General features: G+C 39.1%; 1 protein-coding gene across 4 annotated transcripts in view; it reads right to left on the reverse strand.

Annotated features, from left to right (window-relative positions):
- Nucleotides 1-18,890, reverse strand: part of BBS9 (Bardet-Biedl syndrome 9) — a 298,489-nt gene that overhangs the window by 270,214 nt on the left and 9,385 nt on the right. The gene's annotated exons all lie outside the window — the stretch shown is intronic.

Consider the following 18,890-nt stretch of genomic DNA (forward strand, 5'->3'; position numbering starts at 1 on the left):
AGAACACAATCCTGAGCAACTTCTAGCTGAACCTGCTCAGGGAGTGGGATTGGACTAGATCATGTCAAAAAGAAGAATCATTCAAATCAGATTTTCAAAGAAGTCATTCTGTCTTTTATCTCTGAACTACTCTATGGCATCTACGGTAGATTTCTGTTCCTCTAAGATGTGAAATTTCACAGGATTTAGTCCTAGCACATGCTCCTGATCAGAAAAGAGTAGGGAAAATTGAGAAGTTTTGTACTGGTATGCTATCAGTGTTAATGACACCCAGCTTCCACTTCCCAATAGTTGCTGAAATTATTATCACACTGCTGATGCAGTCCAGAAAGAGTATGAGTGAGCCAGCTGTACAAAATAATGATTAACCAGTAAAAGTTCCCTTAGGAGCTAGTACAAACACTGATATCCAGTAAAAGGTGCTAGCCCACTGGTTGCCACCACACTCTCTTAGGTATGGTTATTTTAAAGCATAGTTATTGGCTACTACAAATAACTAGTGGCATTTTTATTTGACATGCAAGAAAACAGTGCTTCATAATCCAGGTGTCTGTGTGACCACCGTTATTCTACCTCTGTTACCTCAAAATCACATATGTTCACATTCAGCATCAGGCTTACTGCAAACCCTCTCAACACTTTAGATAGCTAACTGTTCAGTTCCACTTCTACTTTACACCTTTATCAAGAATGCAACCCTGTAAGTCTTGGTATAGAGAATCTTCAAATCCCCTTCCAAAGTCTCCTGTGCATTCTCCTACCATCAGTAGCGTGCTACAGAAGAAATCTGCAGCTGTCTGACAGCCCTATTTCCTGAATTTTAACTTTCAGAGTCTAACTTTGGTGGAATTCCCTGGCACCTGAACCCTGAAGACAAACTGATTACAGATAGCAGCTTGAAATTTTTATTTTAAAAGGCACAGTAGTAGAACACACTTGTACATTGGGTTTTTTTTAAGGCTTCTTGTTTTTCATCTTTTCTTCCACAGAAAGATATAAAGTTGGGGGGGAAAAAAGAATGAAAAATTAAAACTCTGCATAAAATAATTTAAGTCACAAAAAAAAAAATAACAACAATATTATGTATATTTAAATTTTTACTATGTTACTATTCCATTTTGAAAAGTTCAAAACATTGCTTGCTATAAGATCAAAAGTAAAAGACATTTAATTGCAAAGTGAATGCCCCTACTACCACAGAAATCTTACCTATTTTGCAATAGAATTAAATTTCAGGTACTCCTGTATACTGATGGTAGTGAGAAAACTGTCTCCTAGACAACTGCTGACCACAATCTTTAGGGTTTAAGCTTGTCTAAAATATACAATTAAGTTGTTAATTTCTACAGTTTCATCTCTTCTGATGAAAACTATAGCAGATACAATAGATACAAAGTGATAATCTAGTAGACATATTACAATTCAAATAACAGAAAAAAGTAAAAGTCATTACAAGTGCTGAGGTGTTACTGCTTAAGTAACAAATAGCAATAGCTTCTGTTCTTCTCTATATTATAAATATCGATCTTATTCTTACCAATTCCCTAACATCATGAAAGTGATGAATAGAAACAGTCCTGCAATATGTATGAAGCTACTACGTGTCATGCCAAACATAGAAGCATTCATCTTTAGCATGCACAATCCCCAACCACATGCAAATATCATTGTTAAAATCTCTCCTGTTTTAACAGTAGTGACACAATTGAATATGACGTGACGTAATATGACAAGTTCTTTAGAGCACTCCAATGATCCCCAAGCACACTGCAGTACTGAACTGTACTGTCTAGAGAAACAGAGGCACAAGACTGAATCAGCAATCACTCTTTTGGCCTTTAAAAGCATAGCAGCACTTCTTAATATACCCACCACTTTGTTCATCATATTTGTGTTGTTCCTACTCACTAATTTTCCAATTTGGATTTTAACTAGCTTGTACTAGTGGATCAAACACCAGTTATCCAAACAGGTAAAGCATAACTAAAGAAAATTAAATTGTGTATGAACTTTTATTTCCCAGCTTTTTATAGGTCAACTTATTTCCTTCAGCCATTTGTTTTTAATGTGTAGCTAGTGAATGGAGTTTTTATGTTTCACTTTGAGAAATGCAGTCTTCCAAACACTCAACCAGAAACGTCCATTTCAAAAACCTTATTGCAGCCAGTTGGCCTTGCCAGTGACACATTTATAAAGTGAAAATATAAACCACAGTGTTTTCTGCATATCAGATGGAATCACTTAGTGTACTCTACATAGTTTCAGCAGTTTGTATCTCAAGAGGAATGCCCCTTAGCCAGAAACTGCTACTTTTAAGCACAAGATTAGCTACTGTTGTTTTGTAGTTTTGTTATTCTAGCAGGATAGGAATATATTTACATCACACTTTTAAGCCACAATGTTTTTAGAGCTAATGCAAAGACAAAATGAGAGGCAGGTGGTAGTTCTTTGAAATAAGCTTCTAATTAAAGCTATTTTGGAGCTCAAGTTTTTTTTGCATGTTAATGATTTCCTGTACTCTGAGCTTCCCCTCTGGCACCAAATCATTTTCATAAAACGTACACTACATAATCACAAGGCCTGAGCACCACATGAAATCAGGCAATGAAAGCTACACTGGGATAAATTGGAAATCAGAAAAAACTTCATAAAATTACAGAGTTTAGGAAGATGTCAGCAGAGAAAACTTTAACTGCCTTCAATGGTAATCAAATACCTCACTAAAAAAGCCTCACATGGAAGGAAGCATCAATGAAATAAAATTAAAAGACAAACTGGCATTTACAACACACTCAGGAGCCTAAGAGTCCTTTAATGATACATGGGAAATGTTTTCCTAATACGATAAAAAAGTGACCAGTGAAGTGATACACATAAACTATATTCCCACACATGGGAAGACAAGTTCCTGTCCTGACTTGAAACAAGAAAGTATGTTTTCCTTTTCCTTTATCATTGAAATTTGCCCCTGAAAATTCTCGCAGCATAGGGAACACAGACTTCTCCAGCTCAAACCCATTTTGGAAAATTCTACTTGCTGCTGAGTGTAGCTCCTTTAGCAAAGCAGATCTGGGGCAACTGTGAGAAAAGAACTTCAGGAATCAGGTCTGATGAATGGAAAAACCATTTGAAAATAACTTGAGCAGTTCTTCAAACAATGTATGCCTAGTAAAAGGCAAGTCTTACATTACCTCCCTAACCCGGTGCAGGAAGCACGTGTCACTGTACATTCAGAAAGAACTCTGAATTTGCTAGCTTGGTGGTCTGGTGGCTGCTCCTTGCATAACTACAGAAGGGATCAAAGTTCAGGACTTCAGCTGTGGCCATTCATCCTAGGCCAGAGGATCTGACTGCCAATACCCTGAACACAAGCAAAGAGGAAAAGGAAAATTGCCCTGCATCACTCAGTGCTAATGCAAGTACCCATCCCAAATGATGCACAAAGTGTACGCATGTTCCAGCTGACACTGACTGGGTGCTTTCCTGCTGGAATTGAAAAATCACTCCAATGGGAAGGAAATAAAAATAGAGTAGTGGACAGGAAGAGAAAAACTTTAAGAGAAACTAAGGAACGTGTTTTAGGAAAACACTATGTCCTTATTCTACTGATGTTAGCTTTAATTATTTCCTAATCCGTTCTGGATATTAAAGTATTGAAGTAAAACATATTCCTAAGTCCCAACACAAGAGATGCTCTCTCTGTAACAGCACTCTGTGTAAGGAGCCTCCCTGGTCAAGTTATAGTAAAACATGGAGTCAGAGCTGCCACAAGAATAGAAAATAGCCTTGTTTCTCTCATCCATCAAACTGTATTCTCTCTACCTAACCTCTTGTAGATTTGTGCCTGCCATAAAACATAAGGAGAATTTTAGATGGAAAGGGAATCTTGAACTACTGAAGTATCTCCAAAGGCAAATCAGCCCTCACTCACACAATTAATCCCTTAGAGACCTGTTATACACTCCTTTGTTCTTGATTCAAGACTTACCACAGAAGATGACATAGTTAAATTATGCGACTTGGGAATGATGCCTTTAAATCTCATATTAACCTGAGGTGATGGAAGGACCCTTAGGAAAAACACTAGTATGCTTCAAAGGAGTAGGACAGATCAGCAGGCAGTATAAAGATCCCAAAGTATCATAGCTGCAACCCAACTAAAATTCCTACTGAAAGAAACATGGTATTTGGCACTGTGTAGACACGACAGGTAAAGCCTCTTCCGCTAAGCAGACTATAGTACTAAAATTTGTTTATTACAACCTCTATATTAAGGAAGTAATTTTTTCCACATTTAAAAGTGGATGTTTCCACCTAGTGCAAGAAATTGTCTCAGGAAAAATGTTCAGGCAGCTGTGAAAGCAGTGTCACTCAAAGTTGCTCTCTTTTTCAATGCAGAAGATTAATTATAGACAGCATAAACAGGGGAGGTCTTGAAAATGGTTGCATGCATAGATGTAGCCTGAATAATAACGATTCATGAAGAGATGGTAAAATTCTTTTCTTTAAATTCTGTTTGTTGCCATAACTTGATCAGTAACTACTTTTCAGGCCCTAGCAGCTGCAGAAATCTTCTTCTAAGAGCCTTGCATTCATACAGGCATTACAACACTGGCATATACTTTTTCTAAAGCAAGTAGGAGAAATTCCAGTCTGTGAATCTTTCTGCTCTCAACTGAAGTTATACATCTATCATACACTATATAAATATTATAGAACATCTTACTGAACTAGCAAATCTCCCACAAACAAGTACTGTCACCAGTTGCCCTTCCAAATGAGTAACATTTGACTGAATAGTTCAGGCACGTGGATGTTTTTAGTGAATCATAAATCAACAGCAGACCTTTCACTGAGTTCAGTTGAAGTTGAATACATGCCCTATTTTTCAATATTTTAGGTACTTTCAAAAGTTATCAGTAAGATCTTAAGTCACCACCATAAAATAAATGTCAACTTTAAAATTCCATTTAAAACAGACCTGAAAACTTATAACCAAACAGAACTATATGATCCCACTGTTAAAACCCAGTGAAATTCCCCATCTTTTCTCCTACTTCTCCTTTTATAGTCTCCTTAGACTAAGAAGCTTCATGATTGCTAAGCATTTCCCAAAGCACTTTGATGTATGAAGCTCTGTCTCACGGAGGATGATGAGTGAGTCAACAGCTTATGGGTTAGGATTGAAGGGCAGACTAGTGACAGTGTTGTGGGTGATTGCTACAGGCTGCCTGATGAGGAGGAGGAAACAAACAAGGTCTTATACAGACAGCTGGAAGTAGCAGCACAGTCACAGGTCCTGGTTCTCATGGAGAACTCCAACCACCTTGACATCTGCTGGAGGAACCACACAGTGAGGCAGAAACAACCCAGGAGGTTCTTGGAAAGCACTGATGATAACTTTCTGACACAGATGGTGAAGGAGCCAACTAGGAAAGGTGTGCAGCTGGACCTTATACTACCTAACATGGAAGGTACGGTTAGAGATGTGAAGGCTGGGGGCAGCCTTGGCTACAGTGACCATGAGATCATGGAGCTTAGTATCCTGTGAAGAAGAAGCATGTCAATGAGTATCATCACAACCCTGGACTTCAGGAGAGCTAATGTTGGCGTCTTCAGTGACCTTCTTGAAAAATCCCATGGGAACGTGCCCTAGAGGGACAAGGGGTCCAAGATAGCTGGTCCAAGCAGCTCTATGGAGAAGGACCTGGGGTGAACAGCAAGATGTCCATGAGCCAGCTGTGTGCCTTTGTGGCCAAAAAGGCCAACAGTATCCTCGGATGCATTAGGAAGAGCATTGCCAGCAGGTTGAGGGAGATGGTCCTGCTCCCCTACTCAGCCCTAGTGAGGCCACATCTGGAGTGCTGTGTCCAGTTCTGGGATCCCCACTACAAGAGAGACTTGGAGCTCCTGCAGCAGGCCCAGGGGAGAGCAACAAGGATAACTAAGGGATGGGGTCATCTCTCTCATGAGAACAGGCTGAGGGAGCCGAGCCTATTTAGCCTCAGGAAGATGACCAAGAGGAGGCCTCATCAATGTATATAAGTAAGTACCTGAAGGGAGAGTGTCAAGAGGATGGACCTAGACTCTTCCCAGTGGTTCCAAGCAACAAGATGAGAGGCAATGGGCAGAAACTGATGTACACAGGAATTTCCACCTGAACATGAGGAAAAACTTCTTTACTGTGAGGCTGTGGCTTAGCACTGGAGCAGTCTGCCCAGAGGGATTGTGGAGTATCCTTCTTTGGAGATATTCAAAAGCCATCTGGACACAACCCCAAGTAATACACTCTAGGAACTCTGAGCAGGGTGGGTGGATTAGATGACCTCCAGGGATACCTTCTAACTTACCCCTTCTGTGTGATTATTTACTAATTTTTTGAGCTAAAATATTGTTAAAGATATGTGGTGAAGAATAATCTCCAGAATAATTGCAGTCACATCCAAAGAACTCATTGACAATTATTTATAGCAAAGTCAGATGGTCAGAAGCTTACAACACAAAAGTGGGAATTTACTGTAGAGTATTAGATGAAAGTCCAATATATCTTCAAGAAGTTTCAAATATACCCTAAAAAATTAGAAATAAACAACTTGACTTAATTTGCTAAAAAAAACACCACATAAACACAGCCACTTTTCACATTCAAGTCATTTGTATATATATATCCTAGGCCAGTAACCAACATACAGAAAAGATTAACTCTTACTTTGTGGTAAAATGAGTCACTGAATTACATCAAAAAAAATCACCATCCTACCATTTTCCTTCTTGGCAGTCTCAGAAAAGACATCACAGGTTTAACAAGCAGGAACAGTTTGTTATCCTACATTTTAATACTGTTGGAAGCACACTGTGAACATTCAAATGATGAGGAGTTGGCTGTGAGGGGCTGATCGCTGATGGGGGCCAGGCTGGGCGTCAGTCAGGGAGTGCTAAGCAACTGTACTGTGCACTATTTGTTTATCTTGGGTTTTATTTATCTCTTTTTTTTATTGCCATTATCATTATTATCATACTTTATTTCAAATTTTGAACTGTTCTTGTCTCAACTCACAGGTTTTACCTTTTTCTGATTCTCCTCCCCTTTCCACCAGGGTGATGTGGGAGAAAGTGAGTGAGCAGCTGTGTGGTACTTAGGGACTAAGCTACCACAATGATGTAGTAGAGTCATTTTTGATAGGAATGATTTGCACCAAACATAATAACCCAAAATAAAATTAGTATAAAGCATTATAGCTTGTACAAGATACATTTCAATCCTCTAGGAAAAGCAGCTAACAAGGGTTTGGTCACCCTCCAAATAAATTCCTATAGGTTAGAGACTTTTTTTGTAATTGAGTAATCATTGATGACCACTAGAAAAATAAACAAAAGCTACATACACACACTTCTGAAAGACCCTTTGAGAAGACAAAATAGACTAAATAGTTAGAAACTAAAACTGCATTCTTTTGGAGGAAATATGGGTCAGCAAACAAATCTTATAGACAAATGCATTCACATGAAAGGCTGGAACATTTAAAGGAGAAAGTATATATGTAAATAATAAAGCTGTACATAGGTTTTAAGTAACAGAAAATTCATCATGCCAAACTATTTATTAGACAGGGTAATAACATATACCGCATTTCTAAACTTTAGAGACAGCATCTCTAAACTGAAATAAAACATCTGATGTGATCTCAGGCAATTGACTCACAGGAAACCAGAGAATGGCAGGCAACAGCACTAAGAAGAAGAATCTGGAGATTAGAGTAGGACAGTGAATTAAATATGAGTCAACAATATGTCACCAAAAAGACAAAAGACAGATTGGGTCATTATTAATATATATGTGCTATTAAAAACATATGAGGTAATTATTGTTCTGCCTTGGCACTCACTGACTCTTGGCAGGAGCACTGCAGAAGCCATAACCCCCCCACATGTAAGATACAAAACATTTTATACTGCCAGTGCACAGTGACTGCACACTTTTGGGTACCATACTTCAACAAGGGAAATTAGAAAATGTATCATATAGAATTTACCAAAGTTTTGAAAAACAAGTCTTTCACTTACAGACACAACTGCTCCCAAAGTTACGTATTTCTGCAATTGGTTTTACTTCACTTAAATTATAGTGCTTTTTTTAAATAAATTGCAGATTAAGAGATTAATCTAGCAATTCATAATTAAGACAAAGTTCTGGCATACTGAAGGCAATGAGAATTTTTATATCAGTTAGGCTGTGATCATTAGGCTACAATCATTACCGTTAAGAAGAGCTGAAGAAGGTAAAAGGAAATGGATGGTAAGAGATTCAGAGAATATTTTCCTTGATTATTTTTCCATTCACATGCTCAATTTAGAGAAGAGGTTCTAACTCCCTTATTAATAGAAAAAAAAAATACCAAAACACAAACAGTTTTCCAAAGTTAAGTGAGAAACCATTTAAAAGTAGTCATCAGCAGATCTCTTCCATGAAAAACTTTCAAAGCCCAAACCTTTCAAAAAATCTGTCCTTATGCAGAAGCAATTTAACAGGAAGGCAACAGTTAAATATTCTGTTCCTTAATAGAATTAGCCAATAAATCAAAGTCCAAATTTATACTTCTCCAGTATTTAAACATAGTCATAAGAATCATTTAACCTTACAGCATAAAACTCAGCTGATAATTTTTTTTCTGACACCTAATAAAATTTATTCCTGCAGAATTGTAGAAAAGTTAACCACAGTCTTACTGTACAAACTTCTTACAAAGTTTCCTGTTACAAGGCTGCATGGTTTATGCATATGTTGTATTTCATTATTTTAAAAAATTCCTCCATATAGCACCCTCTTTGTTGTAACGCTCAAATTTACTTTGCCTCTAGGCCAGTCCTATAATAAAAGTAAAATGAATTCAAGGCCATTTGATGAGAAAAAGATAGGTTCAAGGTATTTTCACACTTTTTTGCTTGTAACTTTTTCATGTCAAAGCTGTATTTTCTTTCTTCCTTCCCTTTGCTTTTATTGGTACAGTATCCATGAAACAACTTCAAATAAATCAGAACTACTCTGGAAGCCAACTTAAGGCATGAAGGTTTCAGATGAAAAAGTAAATTTCAAAGCCTGTGCTTATTAGGGGAATCCAATACTAAATCATTTATCGACTCATTTGAAGAGTTATAGAAAACCATGATTAATTCACTTATTACTTAACTATTAGATAATGCAAGTGTGTGGAATCACACAAAACAGTAACAGGTGCTTTCACAGTGCAAAACCATTATCTATAAGTAAACGCCATTCCAAAATAATTCAGCAGCTAAGAAAGCAAAGTTATTAAACTATGCAGTCTGCCACTAAATAAAACTAGTATTCTAGTCAAGAGCAACCCAACAGATTCTGCCCCCCAGTGGCAAGCTATCATTATGCCTTTTCCTGAGTTCTTACGGCGAAAAAATCTTAAAAATTGAAAAAAAAAATTTTTAAATGAGAAAGAAAACTGGAAGTGTTCAGAGTGTTTATACACCTTAATATTAAACCCACCTTAATGTACCACTTACACCCTGAAGAACAACCACAGAACTCAATCCTCACCTGGGAAAGGGTATCCTCCTACTACAGCATATGATCCTTCACACGCTTCCTAAGCACTTCAGAGAGCAGTTCAGGAAACCTGCACTTCATTCACCAGTCCTCAAAGCAGAGAATTTTACTGTTCATTCATTACACGCCGTTGTTTGTTCATATATGAGCTGCTATCCTGCCCAGCATTCAGTCTAATGCACAACTGACCACAGGAAATTTACGTGATAATCTGTAAAGCTGCCTAAGTTTCAAGTAACAGTGGCTTTTTTTAAAGCCCTTCTCCACTCTTCACATTACTTCAGCAGAAATTTATTGCATATACTTTCCTCAAACATAAGTCACATCACTCAAGGCAAACAAGGCAAAGAATGAAATTGTGGCCTGATCTGCAAACTTTTTCAAAGAAGTAATAAGGGCACTTTTCTTCCACTATAAAAAAGCATAATACCATCATTTCTTGTAAGCAGGCTCCACATCAGTAAATCTCTCTTTTTAAGAACAGTCAGGCACAAGAAGTACATTGACTCTTTCTCAAGATATAGAAGGACTTAGGCTAACAGCTGTAAGGTGGCTAAGCCCTAATCCATTCAAAAGAAGACAGTAAAGTAGGAATAAGAGTCATTTTCCAAACTACTGCCTTCTTTCTCAGATTACTCTACAGACAGGAAAACATACCATGCCTAAATACCTTCAATATGGACATGACAAAGTCAAGGCACAGGTCAGAGTTTATTCTGTATGTTGCAGGTACAAAATTAAGGTAACTTCAGCACTAATTATCTAAACATCATGTTAGGAAAAGACAATAAAAATTAATTATGAAGTAATATGAATTTATTTACACTGAGTCAAAAATTAGTTTTGCTTAATGCCCATTCTCTGCAAATCTTTTACTGTGCCAATATGCAAATTCATTAGATTCTTAAGCAGCTGATAATTATCTCAACTAATCTCTGTGATTATATATCTATAAGGAGTTTTAATATTTTTACATGAAGATGGTTTACTACTATTATTTCATATAACTGATGTCAACAATGGTAAATTGATTAACCAAAATTCTGCACAGGTGAAACAGATCCAATTCATCAGTATTTTAATTAGAACAACTAGGCCTACATGATTTAGGTGTAACCACAAACAAAAAAACATGGGAATGATATAAAATGATGACCAAATTATGTCAATCACAAAATGTAACAATACTGGCTCAAAATCCAATCACTACCTATCTACCAAAAAAAAACCCTTCTCACTGTTTTTCAATTAACATTGTTTTAACATTATAAACACTAAACAATATATGGAATATTGCTTCATAAGACTTCACTATTTCTATATTAATACCAGATTTACGCCCTAAAAACTGAACTGGAGGCACACTGTGTGATAAAGAATAAGAAAAGGAATTCTTAACTAAAACATTATATCCAATTCACTTGCTTCACTCCATTTCTGTCTTTTAACAATGGAAAAATATGCAACTTATTTATCAGAAGCTTTCAATCAGCAGTGAGTTTCAATCAGCAAAAAAAATTTCCATCACTTAGGGTTTACCAGCCAAGTACAATAATTCTTAATTATTTATGGGGACAAACTTTTAGAAGAGCATGTTGTTATAGGACAAGGGGCAAACGTTTTAATGAAAAAGGGTTGATTTAGATTAGACATAAAGAAGAACTTTTTAACAAGGAGGTTGGTAAAACACTGGAACAGGTTGTGCACTGAGGTGGTGGATGCACCATCCCTGGAAATATTCAGGGTCAGACTGGACAGGTCTCAGAGCAATCTGGTCTAGTTGACGATGTCACTGCTCATCCCAGGGACCCACTAGATCAGGTTGCTCAGGAGCCCATCCAACCCGGCCTTGAAAAATCCCAGGGATGGGACACCTCTCTTCTTTTAGTACAAAACCATTCCCCTTTTCCCTATTGCTATTTGCCCTTGTAAAAAGTCACACTCCCTCTTCTCTGTAAGCCCCCTTTAAATACTGCAAGGCCACAAGGTCTCCCTAGAGCCTTCTCTTCCTCAGGCTGAAAAATCCCAGCTGTCTCAGCCTGTCTTTGGAGGAGAGATGTTCCATCCCTCTGACTGTTTCTGTGGACCTTTCTGGACCTGCTCTAACAGGTCCAGGTCTTTCCCATGATGAGGACTCCAGAACTGTATGCAGCACTGCAGGTGGGGTCTCAATCACCTCCCTCACTCTCCTGCTCACACTGCTTTTGATGCAGCCCAGGACATGCTTGGCCTTCCAGGCTGCGAAGACTAAGGCAAAAAACTCATTGAGTACCTCAGTCTTCTCCATATATGTTGTTACCAGTTCTCCTTTGTCATTTATTGGGGGGTACACCATCCTTGGCCTTTCTTTTCTGACCTTTATACTTACAGAATAGCTTTTTGTTATTTTTAACATCCCTTGCCAGGTCCTGCTCTATCACTGCTTTGACTTTCTTGATCCCATTCCTACACCATCTAAATGATATCCCTGTACTCTCCCCAGGTCACCTGTCTTCTGTTTCCACTGGCTGTGCATCTCTTTCTTACTTCTCAGTTTGAGGACCAGATCCTTGCTCATCCACATCCATGTCTGCCCTGCCTTGCTTGATTTCTTGCACACTGGGATGGAGAGCTTTCCGCTCTAAGAAAAGTGTCCTTAAAGCACTGACAGCTCTGGTCAGCTGCTTTGCCCCTAAGGACAGTTTTCCAGGGCATCTCATTCACCAACTCCTTAGACATCTTGAAGTTCACTCTTCCAAAGCTGAGGGTCCTGACTTTGCTTCTTGCCAAGACCATGCTCCTTGAGAGCACAAACTCAACCAGGGCGGGGTCACCACAGCCCAGCCTGCCTCCAAATTTAACCTCTCTAATGACCTCATCATCTAAAATTATGAGCTTGAGCCAAATACCAGGTCATTGGTATTTGACTCATAAAGACTCAGAACAACATACTACAGATGTGAAAATAGAAAATACTTTCCAAGATACTGTAAACTATCAGCAAACATCATTTCATATAATGACAGTTGAATTCTTAGCCCAGCAGTCTCTGGTGGTGTAATTGCATGGTGCCATAATAGTATAACCTGACCTTATAAAACTCACGTGATGAATGGGTTTATATAAACTAAAATTTTTGTACAGCTGAGTCCTCATCATAAGTCAGGGTGCAACATAAATCATAAAGATATATGCTTTTACACCTTCATTTTCTTTAAAAAAAAAGGCAGTTTAAGGTAGAGTACCCTGAAGGTTTTAAAATTTTATGTCTGAAGTAAAACATGAAGTTTACAATCTGTTCATTACTTAAGGGTTGTGACATTTTGTGGCTAGGTTAAGAGTTTACTTGGTTGAAAACCAGGGTTCAGCACTACTGACTCATGGTTTTATCATGAATCATCCTTTCTAAAATGACCCATATGCTAGAATTGGAGCACTGGATGACAAACTCAACTTATAGTTCTAAGACCAGGAGGAAGAGTTCAGAAACAAGAAAAGGAGACATGCATTCTAAACAACAAAGGCAGTGTCTTCAAGTTAAGTTCAACCTTTGAAAGTCTGAGCTAACAATACTGATTTTTTTAAATATAGAAGCAACAGCTGATCTTCCTATGTCCCTTCTGGATAGTTCATTGTTTTCATTTTAGCACCAGTGTTCAGAGACAGCCAGGAACAAACATACAGCTAAAGCAGCAAAGAACTGTAAAGATCTGCATTATAATCCTTTGCCACAGATTTTTAAAGTTGTAGGTCCCAGCTAACCCTGCCTACACTATGCTTGACGTCTATATTTTCATCTTTGTAAGTGTTTCCCATTTACTATTTTGAAACATTTCCATTAGCTTTGTTTAGAATTCTAGCTAAACTTATAAGGGATTTCATAGTTATTTCTCACACCTCTGGGCTTTTAACATTTCTGCTGAAAATAAGATTCAAGTTCATTTCACCTTTTTGCTAAAGTTCTACAACCAACAGAATACATTTTGTTTCAATCAATAAAAGACTTTTAGCTATAGAGGTTTTCAGAAAGTGCTTTTGTGTTTTCTACACCTCAGTAAATGTTGCAGTAAATACACCTGTAGAATCAGTTCAAGGATAAATGCAGATATAGAAATGCTGACTGGTAAGTGTTGTAAGAGGACCATCTAGTGGTGACAACCACAAGTCACACTGCTATTTTTAAGAAAAATGTACACTGTTAATCTATGCAAGCCACTGGTCAACTTCTCAGTCTTTGGGTTTTCTATTCCACAGCTTTGATAGTTTCTTTAATTTAGGTTTCAACTTTCTATTATGAGAATAAATGAGGTTGTTGATTTTCTTCATCTGTTCCTGTTATGAGAACATCTTTGTCAATTCTTCCATATGTGAAAATTGCTCATAGATCAAATAATTAATCTGAAGACACTAGCAAGAATGAAATTTAGCAACTAGGCTACCAAATAGGTTTCTTTACTTCACAATACTCCCAACAGAGAAATAACTAATAGCTTTTTTCTTAATACAAGAGACAAAAAAATCAACAGTTGAGAAGTGACAGTTGTACTTTGTATGTTTTACATCTCCATCACATTTCAGCCAAAGAGATGTGCTATCTAATAGACCAAAACATTACAAGGGTCTAAGCTTGCCATAAACTAGCAGGGACAGAATAGCAAAAACTTACATTGAAGAAAGCTGAATGAGAATGAAATACACATCTAGTGGTATTTGTTTCTATACTTCAATACATGAAACAACTCCAAAGACATTAAAATCATCAAATCATAGAATGGTTTGGGTTGGAAGGGTTGTTGCAGGTTATCTAGTCCAAACTGCCCCCTGCAATGAGGGACATCTTCTAGATCAGGTTGAACAAAACTCCATCCAATCTGACCTTGAGTGTTTTACCACCCTCATAAAAAAACTTCCTCCTTATATCTAATCTAAATTGTCCCTCTTTTAGTATAAAAACATTCCCCTTTGTTCTATCACAACAGTCCCCACTAAAACATTTGTCCTCAGCTTTCCTGTAAGCCCCCTTTAAGTACCTAAAGACCATACTAAGGTCTCCCTGAATCCTTCTTCTTCTCCAGGCTGAACAACTCCAACTCTCTTGGCCTGTCTTCGTAGGAGGTACTCCAGCCCTCTGATCATCTTCATGGCCCTCCTCTGGACCTGCTCTAACAGGTCCAGGTCTTTTCCGTGATGAGGACTCCAGAACTGTATGCAGCACTGCAGGTGGGGTCTCACAAGGGAGAAAATCACCTCCCTCACTCTCCTGGTCACACTGCTTTTGATGCAGCCCAGGACATGCTTGGCCTTCCAGGCTGTGAGCACAAACTATTGCACCACATCCAGCTTTTCATCCATAAGAACACCCAAGTTCTTCTCTGTAGGACTGCTCTTAATTAATTCATCTCCCTGTCTGTACTCATGTCTGGGATTGCCCAGACCCAGGTGCAGCACCTTGCATTCGGACTTGTTGAACCTTGTCAGTTTCCCATGGGCCCACTTCTCAAGCTTGTCCAGGTCCCTCTGGATGGCATCCTGTCCTTCAGGTGTGTCAATCCCACCACACAGCCTGGTGTCATCTGCAAACTTGCTGAGGGTGCACTCTATCCCACTGCCTAGATCACTGATGAAAAAATTAAAGAGCACTGGTCCTGCTACGGATGCCCAAGGAATAACATTTGTCATTCTATACTTCTGTAGGATGGTGAAGGGCCTGGAGGGGAAACCTTTTAAGGAGCAGCTGAGGGCACTAGATTGGTTCAGCCTGGAGAAGAGGAAACTGAGAGGGGATATCACTGTGGTCTTCAGCATCCTCCTGAGGGGAAGTAGAGGGGCAGGTACTGGTCTTTCACTCTTGTGACCAGTGACAGGACTTGAGAAAATGACAAGAAGCTGAGTCAGGGGAGGTTAAGGTTAGATATCAGGAAAAATCTTTTCACACAGAAGGTGGTTGAGCAGGTGCTCCACGGAAGTGGTCGCAGCACCAAGTCTGTCTGAGTTCAAGAAGCACATTCTGCACAGGGCCAGGAGTTGGACTAGATGATCCTGATGGATCCCTTCCAACTCAGCATTTTCTATGATTCTCTGGATGCAACCATCCAACCAATTCATCAACCAGTGAACAGCCCACTCCTGAAAACCATCTCTCTCCAATTTAGAGAGAAGTTGTGGGGGAGTGTGTCAAAGGCTTTACAGAAATCCAGATAGATGACATCCATAATCCTTACCTTGACCACTGATGTAGTTACTCCATGGCACTCTACCTCTAGGCCACTAGGTTGATCAGCCAGGACTTGCCCTCAGTGAAGCCGTGCTGGCTATCTTGAGTCATATCCCTGTCCTCCATGTGCCTTAGCATAGCTTCTAGGAATTTCTATTCCATGATCTTTCCAGGCCCAGATTTGAGGCTGACAAGTTGCTACTTCCTGGGATGCTCCTTTCCAGCCCTTTTAAAATGCATTAAATGTTTCCCTTTTTCCAGTAACTCTGGACTTCACCTGCTGCCATGACTTTTCAAGAACCATGGAGTGTAGCTTGGCAACTACATCAGACGATTCCTTCAGGACTCTGGGATGCCTCTCAGTCAGGTCCCACAGATTTATGTATGTTCGGGTTCCTCAGGTGGTCATGAGCCCAATCTTTTCTTGCAGTGGGAAAGACTTTGCTCCCCCAGTCCCCATCCTGCTCTCTACCACTTGAGAGTGTGGGAAGACAGATTGCAAGTGATGACTGAGGAAAAAAATTTAGTATCTCAGCCTTCTACTCGTCCATTGTTACCAGTTTGCCAGTGTTGCTTCCTTTGACCTACCTTTTCTGGTTAACCTACCTGTAGAAGCCCTTCTTGTTCTTTGCACCCCTCGCCAAGTCCATCTCCAGCTGTACCTTTGCTCTTCTGACCCCATCCCTACTCAACCAGACAGCATCCCTATATTCTTCCCAGACCACCTCTCCCTGCCTCCACTGGCTGTGCATTTCCTTCTTGCCCTTTAGTTTGACCAGCAGGTCTCAACTCAGACTTGCCAATCTCTTGCCTTCCTTTCCCAATTTCTTGTACCTGGGGATCCTGAGCTCTTGCACTCTATGGAAGACATCCTTGAAGATCTGTCATTTTCTGACTCCTTGTCCCTGAAGGCAGTTTCACAAGGGGTCCAACTGACTTCGAGGACTTCAAGGTCCAACCTTGAAGAGTGGGAAGTTTGCTTTCCTAAAGTTCAGGGTCCTGACTTTACTTTTCACCTGTCCTATACCCCTCAGGACTGCAAACTCAATCTTTTTTTTTTTTTTTGTCAATGTTAAATCATATGGCTGAGTAGAATGCCCTGCTTTACCAGTGAAGGTAAAGGATTAAGAGCTCCATAAAAAGAAAAAAAGCATAACCTTCAGCAAGAGAAATCCGAGCAAGACTGAGGAACTTCATAGATCAAGTTCTCTGTGTCAACTCCTACAGCCTTCTTTACTTACTCAAATGAAAAATTATGTTCCTGGGGGACTGACATTCACCCTCCTCCCCAACACTCCCATGGTATGCTTTCCCTGAATGCATGCTTTTCTCCTTCTGTTCAACTGCCATTCTCCTGTGTCTGCTTCAGTAGTTCTGTGAACATGACCTGTGAAGTGTCTCTTTCACCCTCACATTGTTTCAAACATGCTTGAGTATAGCAGTAAGACACATATTAGTCACAGTAGTAACAGATGGCAATAAATGCAAAAACTCTCCCTGTATTTTTTTATTCTACTTCCGGAGTGTGGTACAGAAGTTAGACTGTTAGCAAAGCAAGTTCATAGCTGCAGGCTTACAGCACCACCATAAATTAACCTCTACTGAAGATGAGAAACACTGTTAGCAGATGCCTGAAAAGAATTCCAGAGAAGCCTGTGGAAGGCTGATAGTAAAAAAAAAAATGTTTATTTATTTACAGACTCTCAATGGCACACCAGAACACCTGCCAAACACAGATACACATAGATAGCATGGCAGGCTAGACCAGGACAGGCATTTGTTTACTAAAATTAACAGCACTTGATAGACCTCCTTTCTGGTTCATTCTGGCTGGTCTTGCAAGATGGAAATAAAAACACAATACTGTCCTTTATAAGCCTCAAGGAGAGAGAAAGATATTAAAGATGATACTTAAAAGAACTAAAATATATATACTACAAAAGGCTTAGGGCAAGATTAAAAGCATATCCTTGATAAGAAATCTAATCAGATAGTCCAGGAAAGCCACATAAAAAGAACATTCAGTCCAGGAAATCTACCAACAAAAGAATATTCCTTCATTTCCCAAAAAGAACTTTCCTCAGTGTTCATTTGGCCAATTTCTCTGATGCTTCAACACATGCCTTACTAGCCTCCTATTAGGTACCTGAACACTCACTATAATTTTCCTAGATTTAGGTCTTAAACAGAAAGCAACTTGATTTTACAATATGAATGTGTATTATTCATTACATAATATAAATCTCTGCCTCCTTTGCTTATTTATGATTTGAGATCACTCTTTGTCCAACAGCAATAAACACACCTATGTGAACTGGAACATGGTGAAGAAAAAAGGAAAAGGAAATTAGCGAGACATGCTAACATAGAAAACTCAGAAAAGTTTACAGAACTTACCAGAGTTCCTTCTGCTGTTCTTGCTGCTTTGTCAGGATTGGCCCTCATTTTGACCATCCTAGGCGTTGAAAAGTGTTTGGCCAGGCAAGGCCAAACTTGAGTTGTGTCAGACCTTGCTGAGTAGGTTCTAGGGTAAACATTACCTCCTGTGTCCCTAGCTTGCAAAGACACCTTCTTCATTAGATTATTTGCATCCACCACAGCTCATGAGACAGGTCTGGCATCAAGACTGAGCTGGCAGTCAGACCTCTACTTAGACCTCCATGGTAAACAAACGTGCATGTCAAAAATCCAGAGAATTTCTTCTGCAGAACTGCATGGTGGTACATGTTGACTTGTTTTATTCTTTCTGAACCATTCCAGACACTCACAACACATAGTTTACAATCCCCTATACATTTGTTACTGCAACGCCACTGTAAAGTGTCAGAGAACATTATTCCCTCTTCTCAGATTTAAGAACCTCTGTATCATCTTTCCGCTTTTAACAGGCCATACCATATACACTCACTCCACAAGATGCTCATGGCATTTATACCTTCTCACTCACATGAGTTGACCATTTTCCCCAAGGCAGTTGTAAGAAATTAGTAGGTGAAAATCTCTTCAATCAGTTAGGATTTTGGTCAGCTGAATTTAAGCCCAGGGACAAGCCTGAATTTAGGGTAAGGCATTGCAGCAATATTACTGGAAGGTTATTACAGGCCCAGAACTGAGGAACTG

Source organism: Corvus moneduloides, chromosome 1 (genome assembly GCF_009650955.1).
Source record: "Corvus moneduloides isolate bCorMon1 chromosome 1, bCorMon1.pri, whole genome shotgun sequence".
Taxonomy (NCBI): Eukaryota; Metazoa; Chordata; class Aves; order Passeriformes; family Corvidae; genus Corvus; species Corvus moneduloides.